The sequence below is a fragment of the Phragmites australis genome, chromosome 18, assembly GCF_958298935.1.
Source record: "Phragmites australis chromosome 18, lpPhrAust1.1, whole genome shotgun sequence".
Taxonomy (NCBI): domain Eukaryota; kingdom Viridiplantae; phylum Streptophyta; class Magnoliopsida; order Poales; family Poaceae; genus Phragmites; species Phragmites australis.
Window position 1 is genome coordinate 13,996,035 of NC_084938.1, and position 15,774 is coordinate 14,011,808.

Here is a 15,774-nt window from a genome sequence, read left to right on the forward strand (position 1 = left end):
AAATCAACTACATAACATCAGTAACCAAACCCTGTATCAGATAAAAACAACTTAAAATACAACACCTCGTTGGCAATTATCATCATTGGCAACTGTTACCCTCGTTAGCTCATGTAAAAAGGGACTCAGCTCAGGGGCACAAGTCATAAAATCATCAACATGTAGATTGTCATAATTACACATCTTCTTGTTTCACACCTCATAGAATATGAGAGAGATTGAATAAGAAGATAAGTAAATGTGATAGTCAAGTTGCTGACCCTCAACCATATAAGTACATAATCATCACAAGCCCATACAAGCTATTGTGCACTTTAGTCGTAAAAAAATGAAGAGCAAGCTATTGCTCTAAGGAATAACAACAACAATAATTCATATTTGCCAAGGTTATACATAACTAAAATTTAACTAAATTTGTATAAAAGCAAATAATCCATTAAATTTTAAAATACACTTAAAAATTAATCTATAATTGAACTAAAATTATCTAAAATTCCTTGAGGGGAAAGAGAGAAGGAGGAGGTGGATGGCGGTGAGAACTGTAGCTCAGCATAGCCACGATGGCGAGTAGCGTCGGCAGGCGTTGTTGTCTCGGAGCTTGAGGGCAGTGGGCGCTGTTGGGCTATAGCACGCGTGGGCCAGCAGGCGGGGGGAGGGGGCGTAGGGTGCTGGCTAGGTGTGACGCCAGGGTGCGGCGCGGCGGCGGTGGAGGTAGGATGTGGGAGAAAGATGAGAGAAACAAGGTAGGAGAGAGATTTATTAATACAGCGAAAACATGTGGGCTGTCAGAATTGTGATCCTAGAGGCCAGCCTTTTCAATTCAAAATTTTAAAGCACACATTGTAACGTGACGGTATTTTTTCGCTTTTGCCATCATTTGTCTTTTCACCTCTATCTAAGTGTTACAAGTAATCATTCACACTAACTATTCTCACTTTTATTCGCAAAACATTAACACCTGCCATGTTATAACATCATGGCCATTTCTTTTATCATTCTCCTGATGTTATAATCTTTGTAGTCGCCTGCCAAAATACACCTTAGGAAGTTGCCCAGTATTTCTGCTCGCACGTAGGAATTGAAGTTGCCCAGTAGTACGGCCAATGGAAAGGTATATAGCATAAATGTGCTGGATGTGGCTATAGATGGACTTAGGCCACTCCGAATGCACGATGTTTATAGGTATTTCTTAGAGGAGAGAGAATGCAAGAAATACTAGCTAAGAAACAATTCTTCTAATACATAATGTTTATAGTTTGTATTTAGAGAACTTTCTATGACCAATAGATAAATACAAAAACATATACCGAAGACACTACCTATCTCATATTTGGTTGTTTCTAGTCCCTTCGATTTCGAGACTAGCTTGTATTTTACGAAGACACTAGGTCATTCTCTTTTCTTGTTTAATTGTTAGGCCATCTCCAAGAGAGGCCGTATCGGCGAGCCGTATCCTTGTTGGCGTTGATTTTGCCGATCCGTTCGCCCGTTTCCTTGGCCAACAGAACCGATTTCTAGTGCTACAGTGTTGCGGTCACAATACTGTAGCAGCTGGGAATCGGCAAATTTGCCGCCAATTTAGAGGACCCGTATCATTGTGCATATAGTATGCGTGTGGATCCGAAGGGAGGAGGAGAGTAATAGAAGGTAGGAAATAGGGTATCTGCTGGAGATGAAAAAAATAGAAGATGTTATAATAGTGTTAGGGGATGCTGTAATAATGTTATAGAGAATGTATTTTTAAAATATCTGCTGAAGATAGTCTTACTCGTCTCAGTTTTTATCCTATGTAGATGTGCATTTAATGTCTAAGACGTGAGCTATAGTGAAGCATTGGGAGTCGCCGTAGTATGTTAGGTGGACAAAGGGTCACTTGAGTTCTAGATCAATTGTCACGCGGTAACTTATGGACCTCCCAACATGCATGGGTCGCCGGATCGGGTCAGGTACGTCGGAGTTAGCAGCTTTAATTTCGTATGTTTCAGGCAATTCGTCCTTAATTGTGTCATTGTTGTGGTCCTTCTATCTTGACGAGCCTGCCCAGTATGCCATGCAATTTGCCGCGTGGATCTAGTGACTTGAGACCAGCGTTTGCTCGCTCATAAATAGTAGTACTGCTGTTCGCCACCAGTGCACTATTGCTCAAATCCACGAGCGCTACACTAATAATCTAACTTCATTCTACCTCATTAATCTCCAGTTCGTTTCACCTCTGGGCCCCTGCTGGCAGCTAGCAGGCTAGAGATCGATTGTGTGCTTGTCTGCTTAATTGACCCAGGCCGGAAGCGATTAGTACAAGGTGAGATGGATGTCAGTTACGGCAAGATAGCTAGCGAGCTAAGAATGAATCCTCACTCAGATTAACTCCCTACTACGCGTCATATTAAACTGATCCTAACTATTCTACATGCATGCATGGGTCTGTTTTTTCAGCGAGGATATATAGATCGAGCTAACGGGAGCGTCGTTTGCTTTTAATTTCCTGATGGCGGAAATGGTGGGATCAGCCGTTGTCCAGGAGTCTGTGAGCGGATCAGCGGAGTCATCACCTACCTGTCCACCAACCACGAGGAGAAGGCCTCCAGAGCGCACAACGTCGAGAGGTTGGAGATGGCGCACACTGAATTGGAGCTCGCGCTTGAGAGATCAGCGAAGCTGCCCATCATGGACGCCTCGTTGCTCCGTCAAAGGAAGATGTACAAGCGCGCCTATGAGGAGTGTGGCGATGCGCTGCGCAGATGCAAGCAGCAACGGGTCCTGGAAGACGACAACGAAGGAGCAGCGACGACGTTCATTGAGCAAGGGGTAACGACACGCTCCTCATCTATCCCTAGGCGGATTGCTCATGCCGTGAAATCGTCCATCTCGTCTTTCCTTGGCCTGGGCAAGGATGATTTGAGCCGCTCCGAGGTTCGAAGATTCGAGTGGTTTGCAGACAAGGCCGGCAAGTTCATGAGGGATGTGGAGACTGGCTGTTCCCTTGCTCACTACAGGTTTTTCAGCCCTCTCACCAGGCACCTTCTCCAAGGGAATACTATCGATTATGAAATGGTGCGAGGAAGCCAAAACCTTCATCTTCGTGTAGAGCCCATGTTTTCCGAAGGGCGTGGCGTGGAGGCACGGATACGCTTTAGTAACAAGGATAGGCCATCCTCGTCGTCATTGCAAGGTTTTACCCTACGGCTGATCCTACGACTCTCGGAGAGCACGGACATAATTGGGATTACTATCAAAAGCTTGCAGTCGTCACTCAGGCGTCATTTCAAGTCTTTGGCTGGAGTTGCGATGGGTGAACTTGCTCAGCTACCTACTCAAGACGTTCTCTCCTCGGTCGTTACGCCTCCACAGTTTTTCCTTGCTCCGGCGTTCCGTGCTAGCCAAGCATTTTTAGGTACAACTTTCCGCCCTGATCCAGTATGCTGCAGAGAAAATGGGCCTCATGCTAACGGCATCATATCGTCCGAATTATTACACGAATTTCCAGAACAGGTTGTTGGCGTGCATTTCACAAGCTGTATTCCGGCGTCCGAGTACAATCTCTACTTGTCGAGCTCAAGTGACGAGGCCACCAGTGGAAGCATTATGAGAGATTGGCCACCTCTGGAGCTTGCGATCGCCATCGCGCCTCATTCCTCGCGCCAAAAGGAAACCCTGGGAACTTATGAGATACTTGGAGGAAACGTGACACATATACATGGTAACCTGCACCAAATGGAGGAGATGGTAGCATGGAAAGCTATGGATTGTTTCATCCATCAGCCCGAGCTGACGGATTACTTCATGTATTGTGTGCGAGCGCATGGTAGTGCACACTTCCATGTCAGGAAGTACGTACGAAACTAGGTTTAGGTTTGCGCGTTTATATGTATGACATGTTTAGGTTTCTCAGAGGAGAAAGGCATATACGACAATGGAAAACATGAGTTTTCGCTTTTCAGAGATACACATACCAATTTGATGGGTTCAATGAAAGATGATTTTATTTTGCAATAAACTTTGAAGATGAAGGGATTTCTAGAAAAATGGTGCCAATAGATATACAATTTTGTCTCCTGCGGGAGTATTGGAATTAAAATCAATGATGATATATGTCCATATTTCCAGACTAATTAAGGCTTACGACATAGTTATCCCCTATCCTTTTCAATATAGTGGTGGATATGCTTACTATTTTGATGGCCAGAGCCAAAAAAGATGGTCAATGCAAATTTCAAGGGTTATACACTACTACAGAAATAGGTTTATATACCGGCCTATCACTACCGGTTCCTTACGAGCTGGCAGTGATAGAGTATCACTGCCGGTTTGTATCAAGGACTGACACTAAAAAGTCATTCGAAAAGAACCGACAATGTAACTTGATTATCATTGCCGGCTCTACCATGAACCAGCAGTGATACTATCACTGCCGATCGGCAGTGATAGTCGTCAAGCATCACTGCCGATTGGTGGCTAGAGCTGGCAGTGATAGTTTCACTGCTGGTTTATGAGTAAAGTCGGTAGTGATAGTGGATGATAGCTTATTTTAAAAAATTCATAATTTTTTCATACAAAATTGGATGAGAACAAACTTTTTCATTTGATGTCATTTAGATATCCAAATAATCATTTGAAGTTTCAAACATAAGATGTCAAAAGGATTGCATATGCTAATGGTATCACTAGTACTTCTATGGTGGGATGGTAAGGACATATCGTGCGAGCTGAGAGGTTTCGGGTTCGAGTACCACGAACCGCACACGCGCGTATTTCACGTGAAAAATCGCGTGACTTGTGACTTGCGATGGCGCGGGCTTTGGGGTTTCTCGGGTGCAATTTTTTTTCAATTTTTCCGGCCCCAAAAACATTGATTTGGCGCCCAACTATCATTGTCACTCCCCGGACCGGCAGTGATAGTCGGGGATTATCACTGCCCATTGTCCACTGCCGGCTCTAAACCGGCAGTGAAACCCTTTCTAGAAAAATGGTGCCAATAGATACACAATTTTCTCTAATGCGGGAGTGTTGGAACTAAAATCAATGATGATATATGTCCATATTTCCAGACTAATTAAGGCTTACGACATAGTAATCCCCTATCCTTTTCAATATAGTGGTGGATATGCAAATTTTTTTTTCAATTTTTCCGGCCCCAAAAACATCGATTTGGCACCCAACTATCACTGCCGGTCCCTGGGCCGACAGTTATAGTCAGGGACTATCACTGCCCATTGCCCACTGCTGGCTCTAAACCGGCAGTGAAACCCTTTCTAGAAAAATGGTGCCAATAGATACACAATTTTCTCTCCTGCGGGAGTGTTGGAACTAAAATCAATGATGATATATGTCCATATTTCCAAACTAATTAAGGCTTACGACATAGTAATCCCCTATCGTTTTCAATATAGTGGTGGATATGCTTACTATTTTGATTGCCAGAGCCAAAAAAGATGGTCAATGCAAATTTCAAGGGTTATACCACATTTAGTTGATGAGGGTTTGTCTATATAGTACAATATGCAGGTGGTATCATCATCTTCATGAACCATGATCTAGAGCAAGCAAGAAATATGAAGCTCCTGCTAGGTGTCTTTGAATAGCTAGCTCTCTATACTCAAGACAAACTTATATGAGAGTGAGATCTTTTGTTTTGGAGAGACAAAGGAGTTTGAGGACCAATATTATGCAATTATTTGGATGTAAAAGTGGTTCTTTCCCCTTCATATATCTTGGAATTCCCATACACCATCGTAAACTCTGTAATAATGATTGGAGAAATGTAGTAGAACGATTTGAGAAAAGAATGAGTTGTTGGAAGGGTAGACATATGTTAGCTAGGGGCAGACTAATATTGATAAACTCTGTTCTCCGTAGTCTTCCAATGTTTATGATGTCATTCTTTGAAATACCAAGAGGAGTCCTAAAAAGATTGGATCAGATTAGATCCAGGTTTTTTGGGTAGAATGACGGCCATAAACGAAAATATAGGCTTGTAAGGTGGAAAATGGAGTAGATAGTCGTATCAAACCAGGTCGAGTGACTTTGATGCCTAGCCTATTTTTGCACCTTTCGTAGAACTAGATCCCCAGCAGTAAGTCTTATGGGCTGGTTTTTTTTACTATGATATCTACGCAACGATTGTTGATACTTAGCTGTTTGAATGGACTCTCAATCATAGTACTCCTCGAGTAGATTGATATCGTCCTACTACTATAAAAACTATTTCCAGAAGCGGCTCGAAACCCATTTTTACAGGCATTTAGCGCACCCTCCTGTATCGAAGACATGTAGAAATGGACGATTTCCACAGGCGCAAAAGAGACCACATGTGGAAATTTCCTTAAGAGAACCGCCTGTGGAATATTTCCACAGGCTGTTCTCCTAAGTAATCGCCTGTGGAAATGATTTCCACAGTTGGTCTCTATTGCATCCGCATTTAGATAGGTAGATTTTCACACGCGGGTGACATAAGGACCCGCATGTGGTATGTATTTAATTCAAAAATTAATATTAAGAATATTTTATTCCCTCCATATTTTAACACATGTTCAAGACAGATTTCAACAGTATTTGAATCAACACAAGTCTAATATTTAACATCACAAAGTAATTTACATCACAACCCAGATATTCAACACAAGTATTATTTCATCTCCTACTCACAAAGCCTTGGATGGCTAGCCAATTCACCTCCAAGGTCAAAGAACATGCCACTCTTGTGAATGAATTCGTGCATGATGAACAGGCACATGTCACGTTGGATATTTTGGATATCTTCGTCTTTGAGTGAGGTGTGGGTACATTCGATCATCCACTACCAAGGCAAAGCCTAAAGCCGAATGAGTCACCAAGCCACCAAGGCAAGATCTCACCACTAGCCTCTCTTCTGTTCACTTGACGCTATGATCACTTTGGAGCTTGAGCCACAAAGGAAACGGTCTCCGCATCCCTACACAATCGTCTTACCATCGCTCCACACTAAGTCAGAGGGTCAACAAGCTTGCCGGCGAGTCACCAAGACTCCAAGGTGTCGACATACCTCTTGGCACAAGCTAGGATCACTCTTTGATCCCTTCTTCAAGTTGCAGCACCTAGCTACAACTCACTCTAGGTCTATAAGCACTAAACACTCTTTAATCTTGTGCTTAATCGCCTTTGATGATCACTTTAAGCACTTTGGTGGCTAGGATGTCTTCTCAAGTGTGTATAAGCTTCCTCTAGACTCCAGCAGCATGCCACACCTTCAAATGACTAAGTGAAGGGGTATTTATAGCCTCAAGCTTGCACACTAGCAGTTAACCCAACGGCTCAGAAAAGCTGTTAACACCAGATGATCCGGTGATAACAGAAGTACTAACACCGGATCTTTCAGTGAGTACATCCTTAGAAACTAGCGGTTGGAATCCACTCAAATCTATTGTGAACACCGGACTATCTAGTGTACCTTCAAATCCAACACTGGACCTTCCGGTGAGTTATCTTTAGCCATCCGAGCCTTTACAGCCTCTCTGTGTAAAATATTCTGGTGCATTCATCCAGTGTTCATTCCATTCACACTGGATCATCTAGTGAGTTGAACCTTCTTTTCTTTTCCCTAGAAATGCTCTGATGCAACTATCTCTGTGATCACCGGACTATCTGGTGAGTTGATCTTCATTATTCAACTGGCTGCAACCTTCTCTGTAGGAAATACTCTAGTGCAATACTCCGATGAGTACAACTCGTGCACCGAAACATCCGATGAGGTCATCTTCCTTTGCCTACGTATGGAATGCTCTAGTGCTTCTGCCCATTTGAACACTGGGTCATCCGGTGAGGCAAAACTGCCTCTGGACAAAATGCTCTTGTGTGTTGAATTCCTCTGCACCGGACCTTCTGGTGAGAACAAATTCCCTAAGACTTTTTCAATTCAATCAAACTTTATCGCGGCTTCGGTGGCTTCTTGATGTATTGCGTCCATAAGACCTACTAACACATATTCTTGACAAATATGTTAGTCCCAATGACTATGTTATCATTAATCACTAAAATCACAATAATGACATAGATCCATTTTCACTACAGTAGGGAGCCATGATGTAGTCCTTGTCTTGCATTTCTAGCATAGCCCTTCCTATGTATGTTGACATATCAAGCCTGTGTGATTTACTCATTTCTTTTATGACCCTTTCTTTCTCCTTGTTACTCTTCCCCTTAATCTCGGGGGCATCAGTCCTCAACTTCACGACCATGTTGGGCTGAGAAATTCATTGCAGTTTAATGAATTCAACCAGTAACTTCAACTTTTCCGCATCGTTAAATTATGGTTGTTAGTCTGGAGGAGGTCACACCAAGGCTTACCCGCCACGTTCACCAGAGTATGGTGTAGAGTTCTTGTCCCGAGAAGAACTGGGATGCTTGTTGGGACGAGTGTCAGACATATCTACAAAAACTTACTTAGAATTATTTTTCTTGCCCTTGCCTCTCTTGATGTTCTTCTTGTGCTTGGCCTTGACCCTATCATCCTCGAGCCCGATTTGAGGGTTTTTGATGCCCTCAGTCTTCTTCTTGATGAAGAGGACCACATCTTTAGCCTTTGCGGACTCATCAATGATCTTCATGACTCCTTGACTATCTCAAGCTCTTGGATGGTGATGTCTTCAACACATCTTCAGCTCTTGACCCCATGAGTGAATGCTTGTATCACATCATAGTCGTTGATCTTGGGGATGTTGTTCCGGATATTGCTGAAGCAGCGTACAAACTTGAGCAAGGTCTCGTTCCCCATCTACTTGCAATGGTAGAGATTGTTTTTCATGTTGAGGAAAACGTATGTACCCTGGAAGTTGGCTCAAAATACATTGCTAAGTTTCTCCCATGAGTAGATTGTTCCTGGTGATAGGTTGGTCAACCATGTCCTGACTGCCCCTTCAAGGATGGTAGAGATGTAATTTGCAATTATCTTCTCATCCCTAGCAGCTGCTGGATGGATGCGGTATTGACGATGAATAATGGTTAGTTACCATATTCGGGTTCCCTAGGGTGTTCCGTAATCTTCGGAGCATATATTTATCTGTAAGAGGGGGATACCTAGAAGAAAGGGAACTACTCACAGGCGTTCCGTACCCGAGAAGGTCTATCTCCAAGAATGGGAAGAAAGAGTCCAGGGGACATACGACACTCCTGATATATATACATAACCAAGGGGCCCAGCAGAGGAGGAGAACTCATCTCAATCAATACGAGTTGCACATGCCCATACAAGCTAACAGAAGCTAAGGAAGAAGTCACCGACTAGGTTTATATCCATATAGGCTAGCTACACCCCCTTATAACAGGCTCAAATCGGTACAAGGTAAACAAGACATAGGGTTATTATCATCAGGGAGGCTTGAACCTATATAAAAACCCTTGTATATTTCCCTTGTGATTCGTCTACTCAAACCATCCCCCTATTTTTTAGCAAGTTCATTAGATCGTTGATTTACCAATCATAGATAGCTAGCGCCATTTGTGTGGACCATGACAAAAGGCATTGAAGAGTATACATATAACATGCCATCAACATTGCCTAAAGCTTCGCCAAAACCTGGTTTTTCAAATGAGGGGTTCTACAACAACTTTGCCTCCCTTTTCGACAAGCCGGTAATCGATTGGATAGATTTTGGTGATGATTTAAGTGATGGTGTAAGTCGATTTATGGATCAATGTGCCAAATATTATGATATTGAGTTTGAACCACTCGGTTGCCAAGACAACTGTGGATGTCTGATTCACAGTAAGTTGGGATCAGTCCTGCATCTTTTGACAACATGGATTATCAATATTCCAATCTAGAGCAATCTGACAAAGCATCCATGATGGATCTAGACACCTCCTCTAGCGGAGGTTACCCTCGAGAATTTTTTGCCATGAGAAATGGGGGTGATGATTTGGCTCATCATGACGATGACCCTGCAAATGCTCGAGGTGATCTGGCCCCGATGGTAGGCAATGGTTAGCCTCACGTGGACATAACACCTTCGGCCCTTATTAGGGCCTTGGTCATACAATCTCTAGATCATAAATAGGGGACTAGCCGTTTTAAGTCCACGATAGCAAAGAGGATCCTCCTTCTACAAAAGGTCCTCCTGCGACCTCCAACGCAGATCTAGCTACCCAGCCGGTAATGATTATGTAAACTCGATGGTCAACTTGAACTAAGAGATCATTCTCTAGGCCAAGAACTCTCATATGACCCTGGCTGGAAATAGTGATAATAGGGGCAGACCAAGCAAACCTCCATCACGAGATGTATCTGATCCAGAGAGATGTAACCCTAGGAACAAGGTTTCTCGAGATGGCAATCGGGCAAACAATTGTCGTTATACCTCACCAACCAAAGATCATCCAATCAATGACTTATGTCAGTTCATCGACAACTAGTGAAGACGCTCGAGGGCTTCTGAAGAAGCTGCTTCCAATCCCCCCCCCCATTGATCTAATTGGAAAACCTCCGGACATCAATCAAATCAAGACAAATGTTGTGGAAAATACTCCCAGGGGCTCTGGAACCAAGCAAGGTGCCATCAATGGATGCCTGGCCTTCTCTCTAGATCTATGAAACGTACATTGCCTAGCAAAGTTTCACCCCAGGGCGATCAAGAAATACAATGGAAGCATAATTCCAGTTGAGTTTCTCCAAATTTATACCACAACCATCCAAGCAGACAGTGGGAACGAGAAGGTAATGGCAAATTACCTCCACATGGCCCTTGAAGGTGTAGCTAGGACTTGGTTGACCAATCTATAACCAGGAGCAATCTACTCATGGGAGCAGCTCTCTAACAAATTCTGAGCTAACTTCCAGGGTACGTACGTTCGGCCCAGTACAAAAAATGATCTCTACCGCTATGAGAAAATGACGAACGAGACCTTGTACGAGTTCGTCTGATGCTTTAGCAACACCCAGAATACTATCCCCAAGATTAGTGACCATGATGTTATTGAGGCATTCACTCAAGGGGTTAAGAGCCGGTGTTGCATCAAAGATGTCACCCATAAGGGGCCCGAGACGATTAAGGACCTCATGCAGATGGTCGATAAGTCTGCCAAGGCCAAGGATGCACTCCTTTACATCAAGGAAAAGACTCAGGGCATTGAGCATACTCAACCCGAGCTTGGCGATGACAAGGTCCAGAACAAGTGCAAGAAGAATACAAATGGAGGTTAGGGCAAGAAAGTTAAATCTGATGAAGTTTTTACAGATTTACCCAATGTTCATCTTGACCAGTGCTCCAATCCTTCTTGGAGCAGAAGCATTACACCAGGTTCTAGCGAACATGACGAGAAGCCTTGGTATGACTTCCACCAAATCAGCAACCACAAAATCTATGAATGCCATCTCTGGAAAAAGTTGGTCAAGGCGAAAGTCGTAAAAGCGGCCAAGGGAAAGAAGGTCTAGGTCATGGCCCAAAGCAGGGATTCCGATTGGAATGGTAGCAGGGATGACACGGACACGATGTCTATCCAACCAGGCAAGAGGATGATTGACCAAATGTTTGGTGGTTCCGCATCCTACGAGTCCAAGAGGTAGTACAAGATAGTGGCCTGAGAAGTCCTAGCTGCTATTCCAAAGGGTCGTCAAGCTGTGAAGTGGTTTAACACAGAAATCTCCTTCAGCCAAAAAGACTGCCCTGATAATTTTGTACAGCTGGGCCGCTTTTTGCTAATGGTTGAGCATACAATAAACAATTGCAGGGTAACCCGATTCCTTATTGATGGTGGAAGTTCCTTAAACATCCTATTCACTAATGCGCTCGGAGGGATGCAGATCTCATGGTCTGCAATCAAATCGGCTACTTAAGCCTTCCACAGTATAGTACCTGGATTTCAACCACTCCCATTGACCAGATATCACTACATGTAACCTTCGAGAAGCCTCACAATTTCTGAACATAAAAAATCATGTTTGATGTGGTCAATTTCAACACAGCATACAATGCCATCTTAGTAAGACCTACTCTTGCCAAACTCATAGTAGCCATGCACTATGCTTACTAGTGCATGAAGATCCTAGGACCAGAGGGAATAATAACTGTCCAGGGTTGTCCTAAAGCAAGTCTCCATTGTGATAAGCAAAGTCTCTACATGACAGTTTCAACACCAACCAAAAGAAGCTTCAATCATAACCACGATCACAGTGCCTCGAGACACACACCCAAAAGACTCAGTGACTTAGCTTCACGACTCATATGTAGCTAACAAAATAGCTTCTACGCTACCCCCGACATAATAAGGGTCACTAATTATCATCTTAATTTAGTCTGTGTTATTTAGGTTTAAGATAATGAGTATACATAGCTCGAGGGTCGTCAAGAGTTTCTGTAAGTTTTGATAGTAAGTCTTAAGAGTACTTTTTCGTAATAATAAAGATCATATTGCCTAGAGGCTGATCAACTTTCTTTTTTTGCCTTATATTTCCGTGCATCCTCATGCCCGACAAATGGCGTATGTCGCTTCTCGAGTCCTTCATCCTAAATGCACACCCGGGGCAGCGAAAAGCTTGACTCATAGAGGCAATATGAGATCATTTTGCATCAAAGGTGTTTTTATTATTTTAATTGACCACCCAGAATCTCTATTTCTGAGTAGACAGTTGGGGACTTAATAAGTACTATGTACTAGAAACTGAAAATAACATATTATGTACCTTCTAAAAATAGATTCCAACAAAAGGAGAAGGACCATTGCATTGCAAACTTAGGGTTGCAAAAAGGCTCCTTATCACGTTCCACGAGTGACTGGGGGCTACTACGCCTTCCACTCAGGCGGACCTAAGGCTGGTCAGAATCGGCGCTCCAACTAGTGATCAATGCATCCCAAACTAATTGAAGGAAAAACTCATTAAGGAAATCACAATATGGCTATCAAAAGAATCCAGCAGAAAGTACCCCCAGTAAACGTAAAAAGCGTTCAATGTTCCCAACCAAATTGACAAAAATTACCAAGTGTTTTTATAGATACAAGCAAGAGAAAGGAAGAAAGGCTATGGTGCGATCCGCCCAAGAAGTCCATCCCATCCACTAAGGATTTGGCGGCCCCCGCCACCACTTTGACCTTCTATGCCGAGTCCTCCTCCAATTCCTCCCCGAAGAACTCCTAAGAATGTCAGGTTAATCTCTAGGTAGCGGGTCTTTAGGATAGCCAAGGTAAATGTAACACCCTGATTTTCAGATTTCTCAAATTTCTAAATTTTTTCAAGATTATTGAATAGCTTCACCAGTAGAATAGGTTTAAAACCTATTTTCTTAATCAATCAATCAATATGGGTTATTATTTTGTGTGCATTGCATGCTGAGTTTTGTTAGGAGCCAGGTAAATGCATTAGAGTTCTTTTTCTTTTCTTTCTCTTTGGTGTTTTGAGTGAAAAAGATTTTAAAAAGATTTTTACAAAACTCAGTAGTTAATAAGTTAAGGATCTTAATGGTTGGAATTCAAAATCTTATAATTCATCATCTATTCAATCTTTGATCATACCTAATCCTTCTCTAGTTCAATTCAAATTCTTTTTTAAAGCCAATCACTCCTCTTTCTCAAATTCTACCCAAGTCCAAAATCAAATTCCTTATCTACTCCTATTCTTGTTCAACCTCAATTTTTCGTTTCTCTTAAATTCACTCCAAGCTCAATTCAAATTCAAAACATATTCAAATTTCTCTGCAAAGTTTATTTTCTAAACCCTAGACATACCTATAGTGTATTTGGGCTCTATCTTGCTCAAGTCCAAACCCTTAGCCAAGTCCTCTAGATGACCCAACAAAGGATCCACGAAATCTGCAAATTTTCGCGGAGTCCTAGACAGCCTCATCTTCTCATGACGTTTTGGAGTTCAATACGACCTTAAATGCAAATCTTGAAAAATACCAAAGTTGTAGGTCTCGTCGAGAGCTTTGATTTGAACATATGAAAGTTCTATTTTGGATAATGGAGCTAGGAGTTATGGCCCCCGAAATCAGTGCTGCGCAGAGAAGTCCGAGTTCAAACAGTTTATCTTGTGATGCATTTTTGAAACCCTCATCTTCTCATGACGTTTTGGAGTTCAATACGACCTTAAATGCAAATCTTGAAAAATACCAAAGTTGTAGGTCTCGTCGAGAGCTTTGATTTGAACATATGAAAGTTCTATTTTGGATAATGGAGCTAAGAGTTATGGCCCCCGAAATCAGTGCTGCGCAGAGAAGTCCGAGTTCAAACAGTTTATCTTGTGATGCATTTTTGAAAATCAAGGTGACGTTTTTAGAAGTTCCAATGACTACCAAAGTTGTAGATCTTTTCGAGTAATACAATTTAGAATCAAGAAACGTCCAATTTGGAGTCCAGACAATGGATATATCATCCTCAGAATATAAAGCTGCGACAAAAGAAATCGTAACCGACTCGAACTCGAATCCGATTCGTGTTCGGTTTGGACTCCACCTCAACCAGCCGCCCCTAGCCCTATATATATGAGTTGCACGCCCTCTCCTACCCCTATTCCACACCCCCAAGCCCTAGAAGTCGCTGCTGCCCTATCCGTGTGTCACCGGAGCGCCGCCGTTCGCCGGAGCCGCTGCCATCGCCACCCGTGATGCGCTACGTCGTGTTCTCCACGAATCCTCCTCCTTCCACCATCAAAGCAAGGTGAGGACCCCTTGTTCCCCTCCCTTACTACTATTTTAGCATCATACTAAGTCTCTAGCCAAGCCCTAGCCCCGGCCAAAGTCCGATCTATGCCGCCATGGTCGTCACCGTCGCGGACAGCCGCGCTGTAGCCGATTGACATCGATGTTCCTGACCAATCAGAGGTCAAATCACCAAGCCCTTTCACCGTTCCATGTCCCATGATGTTCCGCACGCCCTCACCAACCAGGTCGGCCAGTAGATTAGCCAAACTATCAAAATCAAGGTCGACATACCCGCTATCCGGTTTCTGGACACGTTCTACGCGTGCACCGGATTTTGCATTCACGTTCTTCGTCAATCCGAAAGCCGTATGGATGCACCAACCACGTCATGGTGTATCCCATCAAGTCTTCTACGTGACCCTAGGAGGCCATCCCCGTTTGTGCAATGACACAACCAAGACGCTATTGCCAACCACAGCATGTCGCAGTCATCACCCGTTTCATCTATGCTGGTCATTCTTCCTCTCAGTGGATGATCTACCAAAACTCATACCATAGCATTGTGTTCCCGGGTTATATGAACATCCTTGTTCAAACGGTTCCTCAAAATTCATAGCCAATCTCTGGGAACACGAACGTCTTCGTTCCTGCATTTGTTCGCGGTCACCACCAAACCTAGAAGCAGTCATCACTATTTTGCCGCTACCTCGGATGACCCCTTCCAAAACCAACCATACCGCTGAGTTAGTCTTTCCGCGTTCTACGCTATGCTTCCCTCGTTTCACTGAAACAGCACTGAAGCCGACATTGATGTTTGTGGCCACATGCTCGATCGCTATCTCTGACGAAACTCGAACCACCACCGCTACATAGAGTGACCAGTAGTATCCTTAACTTAGAAGCGCAACCTTCAGCCTTTTTGATCCATCATAGGTGATCGATACTAGACCTCAGCGCATCCCTTCTTTAATCCAAGACGGTACCTGCATAGCATACCAAGTCAGCGCCACATTATTCTCCTTAGCCTAGCCAGTGAAGTCTAGTCTACCCTATACTTCTTGAATCTTGCATAAGGATGTAGTCAAGCCTGACACAGTGATTGCGCAATAATGCCTTTCCCATAGGAAGATAGTTCCGAAAAATCAGCATTTCCTTTTCAGTGTAATCCATC

At 43.3% G+C, this 15,774-nt stretch overlaps 1 pseudogene; it reads left to right on the forward strand.

Annotated features, from left to right (window-relative positions):
• Positions 1-2,437: 2,437 nt before the first annotated feature.
• Positions 2,438-3,903, forward strand: LOC133899278 (uncharacterized; annotated as a pseudogene).
• Positions 3,904-15,774: the final 11,871 nt, after the last annotated feature.